We start from the raw sequence: 7265 nt of genomic DNA on the forward strand, positions 1-7265 counted from the left end.
CCCATCCGATTAGCCTTGTTTTTCTTCTTGCGACTTCTTTCCTTGCCCTGCACCGAAATACAAGAAATATGAGTCTAATTAAGTATTAATTCAGAATAAAAGACAGAATATTAGGTGATAAAATATGATAGATTTTATTCTCATCAGGATTCTTCTCGGTATTGCTAGGTAATCCTCTTTGTGGCCTTGCCGAAATTGCTTGAGCAAGTTGTCCAATTTGAGTTTCTATCTCTTGAATTCTTGTCTCCGTACTATTGATAAATTTTGCCATCATATCCTCTAAATTTGGCTTCTTATCTTGTGGATTTTGTTGTGGTTGCTGCTGAAAGCCAGGAGGTGCTCTCTGTTGGTTATTATTCCAAGAAAAATTTGGATGGCTTCTCCATCATAGATTGTAAGTGTTGGAGTAGGGATTGAAATTGGACCCGTTGCCACCATAAGAAACAAAATTAACTTGTTCAGAAGAAAAAGAAAATGGATTTCCTACTTGACAGTCTACACTAGCATGTCCCCCTTGTCCACAAAGCTCACAAGAAGGGAAGGGAACAAAAGAAACACTCATAGCTGAAACCCCCAAATTTTATAATTTCTTATTTAATGCAACAAGTTGAGCCAATAAAGTAGTAATAGAATCAACATTATAAATTCCAAGTCCCTTTTTATTTGCTCTCTCATTGCCCCATTGATAGCTATTGGCTGCCATCTCCTCCAAAAGTTCATATGCTTCTTCGGGAGTTTTTCTCATAAGGGTACCACTTGCAGCTGCATCTAACATTGAACGATTAGATTGATTAATGTCACTATAAAAAGTTTGCACTTGCATCCAAACAGGTAGACCATGGTGAGGACACTTCCTAATCAGTTCCTTAAATCTCTCCCACGACTCATATAAGGTTTCATTATCAAATTGAGAAAAAATTGTTATGTCATTCCTAAATTTAGCCATTTTAGCAGGTGAAAAATACTTAGATAAAAACTTTTGTGCCAAGTCATCCCATGTAGTAATCGAACCTGTAAGAAGAGAGTTAAGCCAATCTTTTGCTTTGTCCCTTAAGGAGAAAGGAAATAACCTAAGTCTAATGGCATCATCACTACTCCATTATGCTTAAAAGTATCATATATTTCAAGAAAATTAGCAATATAAGAGTTAGGGTCATCATTGAGGCCAGAAAATTGCACACTCATCTCAATCATCTGAATAATTGCAGGCTTGATCTCAAAATTGTTTGCTTGCACATTCGGCCTCCTAATGCTTAATGTAGTACAATCCAGAGTAGGTGTAGCATAGGAAATCAATGTCCTTGGATTATTTTGGTCTTGAGTCATCTTGTTCTTTCTCTCCCTCATTCGCTTTTTCAAAGTCCTTTCGATTTCTTGATCAAGGGGTATTAATTCTCCACCACTAGTGTGTCATGCACTAGGAACCTTCAAAGAAAAGGAAAAAGAAGAGAAAAAAAATTAAAAATTTCCTAAAAAATTTTATAAAGCTAAACCCAACAAAAATTGAAATGGAAAATTTTAAATCCGAAAATAAAACAAATAGATATTCAATCTAAGGCTAATTCAAGTAGTTTTGATATGCAATAAACTAGTCCCCGGCAACGGCGCCAAAAACTTGTGTGATTTATACACAGTTATTTCAAGCAAGTGTACCTTAGTCAAATATGCGTATAATGATGAGAAAAGTGTCGATCCCACATAAACTAGATCACAGTACCAAATCACTTTTAAACTAACCTAAGTTGAACTCGTGAATCAATTGAATGAATAAAAACTAAAAGAATTAATGCAAATCCAAGAACTTAATAAAAACTGATTTGTTGGATGAATGCAACCAGGGTTTAGATTTCATTGAATCAAGGTTACATAATTACATATTTAATCCAACTCAAGACCGAAATTACCCTAACATATTTTAAAGTTACTTGTATGTGATGGTGGATTTCCCTAAATTAATTAATAAGTTTTCTCAAGTCATATTAATCCTTTATTAATCCAATTATACTATCAAATTTCTAAGTGATTGTCAAAAGAAAAAATAAGCATTAATTTCTTTGGAAACCTCTAATCGTAAAAAGGGATTTGACTCACTAAGCTTCTTTGATTCCCACACATGAGCTAATCATTTTTCGATATCATAGTCTATCATGCGATTTTTATTGCTTAGGGATCTAATTCATAACAATCCTTTGGTCAGTCATGCATGAATTATCAAATCATTAAAAGATTGTCAAATTCTTTTAAAGCATTAAGCATAGTAATAAAAATTCCTCATGCAAATAATAAATGTCTTGAATTGAATTAAACAAATAACTATATAATCTTAAGATCAAAATTCATCTAAACCCTAACTAAGAGAATTTAGCTAGACATCATTAAATTCAACATACTCAAGAAAATTAAAAGGGAAATACAACAAGAACACAACAAAGAATGAATAGAATAACAAGAAAACTTTAGACTTTGAATGTAGAAGACAAGTGCAACAACTAAGCCTTTCTCCCTCTTGAATTCGGATTCTTCCTCTCCTTCTCTGACGTGCTGATCCTCTTCTCTTCTGATATGCTGAGATTGCTTCATCTTCTCTTCTTTACTGAATTATCTCCAAGGATGTGCTCATTTTCCTTGAGTCTATAGTTTTTTTTATAGTGCAGCCTCCCCTCAATTGCTTCTCAATGCAAACTCCTAATTCAACACAAATTAGGTCTCTTAGTCTTTATCTCAGTTGAATTCCTATCTCTTCTGCATTGGCAACTGCTAGACTCGAAACTTGTAGCTCGAATTGCATTTGGTTGTCGGCGGAATTAGGTTGAGTGATAAACACAAAAGTTTTAGCCCTATCTCTTATCTTTAATTAGCCGTTTGAATCACCTTAATCCGAGTTGTAGGCAGAAAGTTATGCCTAAAATACGGGAACTATATCAAAGCAGAAAATTTTCCGATTTTTGTGCATACATATCAAATCCGATTTCAATGGATTATCTCCTTCATGGCTACATCCTGGAGCATCATTGCTGCATGGTCCTTCCTCTATGATTATCTTGATCAATTAAATCGAGTTCCTCTATAAAATTGCACAATTATGCTCAAATAATCTTGCAAGACGATTTCATCATAATTAGTGCAATATCATGCTAATTCTAAAAAACATTATTACCAAAATCATCAAGTTAGAGGTATGAAAATATGTACAAATATATGCTTATCGCTTCCCTAAAATTCAGCACACATTTGAACCAAATGTGAAGCTCCCTAAAGGGTTTTGCTATCCAAATTTTAAATTAGGGTTTAGAGTGAACCGCACGTGAAGGGTGGTGATTTTTGAGCCAAGGAAGGGTGATGAAATCCCCACCTTATCTTATTTAAGTTGGATTGCCCTTTAAAAGATTAACGAAAAAGAAACAAAATAAACAAAGAAAATACCACTAATTATAATGCATGAACAATTATTTCTAATATGCAATTCAGCAATTAAACATAAAATAATAAAGCAAACTAATTAAGCAAAATGAACAATTAAAATAATAAAACAAAAACCTAACACATTCACAACTAACAATTCTTTTCAAGCGAAATTCATGAAGTTTTGAAAAATCTTATCTATCTTAGATCAAAGAAAAGAAAACCCACTACACCATACTATAGAAATTGATATTTGCCGGCTCTGATTGATAAAAAGACCGACAAGAAAAATAAGCATTCTCCATCATATTCCATCATTTGATTATATGATATCATTCTTAATATAAACTAAAGCAATAGAACGATGGAAATTTGATATTACCGATCTGTCTCTACTTCTCGATCCTAGACACTGTACCTGTTGGCCATGGTTTGTTGATGGAGACACCAATTGAATAGGTATGTTGATGACAAGAGGTAGAAAAACATGCATAACAGATGTGCATTCTAAAATTTGGATCTAAACATATGAAACATGTATTCAAGAAGCAGAAAAATTAGAAGGTTAGAAGAGTATCAAAAATCCAGGGTATGAAGATATTCGCGATTGCATCCAAAAATTCAGGGAATAAAGATATTTGTGAGTGTACCCAAAAAAACACTCCGAAAATACAGGTTGAGATACATGAATTAATTGAAAAAAGAGAGAGATATGCTGGCAACTCATATATATATATGGTTGCTCACCATACATGAGTTATGCTTTTACAGGTTTTTTATGAAATTAATACAACATTTTACCTTAACCTTAGAATAAAAAAAAACATGTGGATCTACTAACCTTGAGGAGTTCAAGGAAGAACTTCAGCATCACGTCAAACCAAACTCTCTTACTTTGTGATACAAATTTGTTGCAAGTAAAAAATAAAACTTGATTTTTTTGCTCTTAAATTTGTAGCTGCTTACAAAGTCTAGAACTCCCAGAAAAATGCCCATCTTGATTTGGTGAAACAAACCAGGCTAGAGAGTGGAACTTCAGTAAGGTTACCTTCCATCAAGGTATTGGCAATTTGGGGATGTGGTTGTTCGTTTCAGAAGCATTCAACAACAACAACAAAAAAAAAAAATAATAATAGTATAAAAAAGTGATATCGGCATTAACCGGAAACCCCTTGCAATTTCTTGCATTGAGGAACACCAGAGTGTCGAATCCGTCGTCGTACAGAGCTGGGTACCGATGTTCCGATGAGAGACGGTAGTTGACGGAGACGACGGCGGCAGAGATGGTACGCGCTATCCAGTGGCAAAAAAAGTTGTAGCCTTTGGAGTTGGCGCTTAGTATGGAGAACCAACTGCCGTGGAAGAAGACGATCACCAAGAGGCTGGCGTCGCCGGCTGGTTCGGTGGGGATGAAGACGCGAACCTACCTTTGTTCTGCCACCAGCTTCGGACTTCGGAGCAATAGTTCTTCGATCTGTTGTTCACCGGTGGATGCTTCTCGGTTAGGACTCGATGGGGGAGAGTAAAAAATGGGAGGAAGACCGAAAATCCTGATGGGGGATGATTTGACCCGACCCCTTGAAACAATGACACGTGGACCTAACTCAGCACCGTAGTCTGACTACGACTAATAACGAGCCTGCAGGACAGCTCGCTACATCATAGCTCGCTATAGGGGAGCGCGAGCTCGAGGTCCCCCAAGCTACCGAAAGGGAATACTCCAAGACTATCCCAACTTGCGAGCTAGGGTAACCAGCTCGCTCCAACACTTAGGCAGAAAAACTGCCCCAAAGACAACCTTGAGAAGGCTCACCTCGAAGTACCCATAGGAGCTCGCTACAAAGTAGCTCGCGATAGGATAGCTCGCTACGCAACAGGATAGCTCGCTACAAGGTAGCTCGCGACTAAGCGATGCGATGCTTTCTAGAAGCTTCTATCTGACAAGACCGTACCCGTCAAACTGCGCCACGTCTCTCGACAGATGGTGGCATGCCTGTCCTCCCGGGATGTGTCACCCATCCAATTGGGTAGTACCCTGCAACGGTCACCTGCGCAGCCCTGGCAGGTAACGGCTGCGACAGAAGCCCAGTAGCGGTTACGCCCGATTTGACAAGAACGCCTATATAAGAGCTCCCTAGTTAAAGGGAAGCTCTCTCTCGAACATCTGAGATCCTATCTGAAATTTACTTGCTCTCGAGCTAATCTTGAGAACTCAGTGATCCAGCGCGACCTACACTCTTAGCCTCTTTACACTCTTACACTATTACTTTTTTCCCCAATGTTCTAACTTAAGCTTTGGAGTATTCCCGCCAGGCGAATCCCCCGGGAATCCTTCATCTTCTCCTTCTCAGGTGCCGTCCATTGCCAGCTATGAGCTAGTTAACAGCCAGGTAGGAGTGCCAGGATCGTGCTGCATCATTTGGCGTCGTCTGTGGGAAACGCTTCAAAAAGCTTTCCACTAAACTTTTACAGTTTCCTTTTCTGAAAACTCAGCATTCATGGCTTCCTCCAGCGACGCCGGACGTGGTTCCAGCCAGAACGCTTATGGGGAGCAGCCCCAACTTTCTACTGTCTGTATTGGGCAGTTCACCGTCCCCCTCTCCGTGGACGGAGTCCCCAGTTTGAACGTGCCTCTCACTGTGGCACCCACAGTCGCTCCACTCCCTTCTATAGTTGGAACAACCTTTGCTAAATTCTCGGTTGTGCCCCCAGCGGCCAACCCGAACCAGTTGGAGGACTTAATGTAGTGCATGCGAGCCATGCAAGATCAAAAGCAACAATTTCAACAATTCCAATTCTACCAACAACAAGTGCTGCACCAGGTTTCCCAATATCAATATCAGCAGTAGTTTCCTTCTTTGCCTTAGGCCCAGCTGTCGCTTCCCCCTCAGCATCCAGCCACGAAGCAGACCAAGCCCTCCCGCCGGAGTGAACGACCTCATCGAGGAGAGGCCTCCCAGGCCTAGGATTTCGCCAAGAGCCAAGCCTCTTCCCATAGCCAAAAGGAGAGGCCAGCCACTCCCGCCTCGCAGCCCGTGGGCAGGTCGGGGACCTCGTAGCCAACCAAGCCTGTATCACCCCGGCCTTCACAGTTCGAGCTCCCGCTCGCAGAGAATCCGTTCAAGGTTCTGGCCGCAGACTATAGGCAGGGCCCTTCGGTTCAGAGCCACCACCAGCAGTCTGAGCCCGTCGAGCTCGGCGACACTGAAGCATCAAGCACCAACGCCGGGCCAGCAAAACAGCAGCGAAGACGTCGGCGACCTCGTCGAACTGCTACCCGAGTCTCTCCCGAGCTCAAAGGAAAAGAGGAGGTATGCTCAGGTGAAGTGAAAGCTACCCCCTCTCCTCTCAGTTTCTTCCCCATTATCTCTAGAACTCCTTGTTGTCCCCATGCCAAGGGACTTCAAACTCCCACCACTGGACAAATATGACGGATCCTTCGATCCAAATGATCATGTTGACGTCTTCTAGTCCCAGATGCACCTAGCAAGAACTAGTGAATCCTGCATGTGTGTGGCCTTTTCCACCACCTTCAAAGGGGTAGCCAACACATGGTACCGTAACATCGCGCCTGGTTCGATAAGAAGCTGGGCGCAGTTCGTACAAGTTTTCACCTCCCATTTTGTCACCAGCAAAAGGTGCCCGAGAACTCAAGAAAGCCTCCTTGGCATAGTTCAAAAGGAAGGGGAGTCCATCCGGAGTTATATCAAGCGGTTCAACAACGCTTGTTTACAGATACCCGACCTAGATCCCGCAGTTCACCTCACCGTAGCCAAGCAGGGTATCACCCACAAAGAGTTCAAGTGGCACGTAGTTGTCAATCAACCCAAGACCATGACCGAGTTTCTTAAGCTCGCGGATTG

The 7265-nt window shown here is 40.6% G+C and overlaps 1 non-coding gene across 1 annotated transcript; it reads left to right on the plus strand.

Annotated features, from left to right (window-relative positions):
* Positions 1–833: 833 nt before the first annotated feature.
* LOC148804123 (small nucleolar RNA R71) lies at positions 834–940 on the plus strand. The gene has a single exon (XR_016081522.1). It is a non-coding gene; the product is annotated as a small nucleolar RNA R71 (small nucleolar RNA).
* The last annotated feature ends 6325 nt before the right edge of the window (positions 941–7265 follow it).

The sequence above is a fragment of the Nelumbo nucifera genome, chromosome 1, assembly GCF_055504915.1.
Source record: "Nelumbo nucifera cultivar China Antique chromosome 1, China Antique-T2T, whole genome shotgun sequence".
Taxonomy (NCBI): Eukaryota; Viridiplantae; Streptophyta; class Magnoliopsida; order Proteales; family Nelumbonaceae; genus Nelumbo; species Nelumbo nucifera.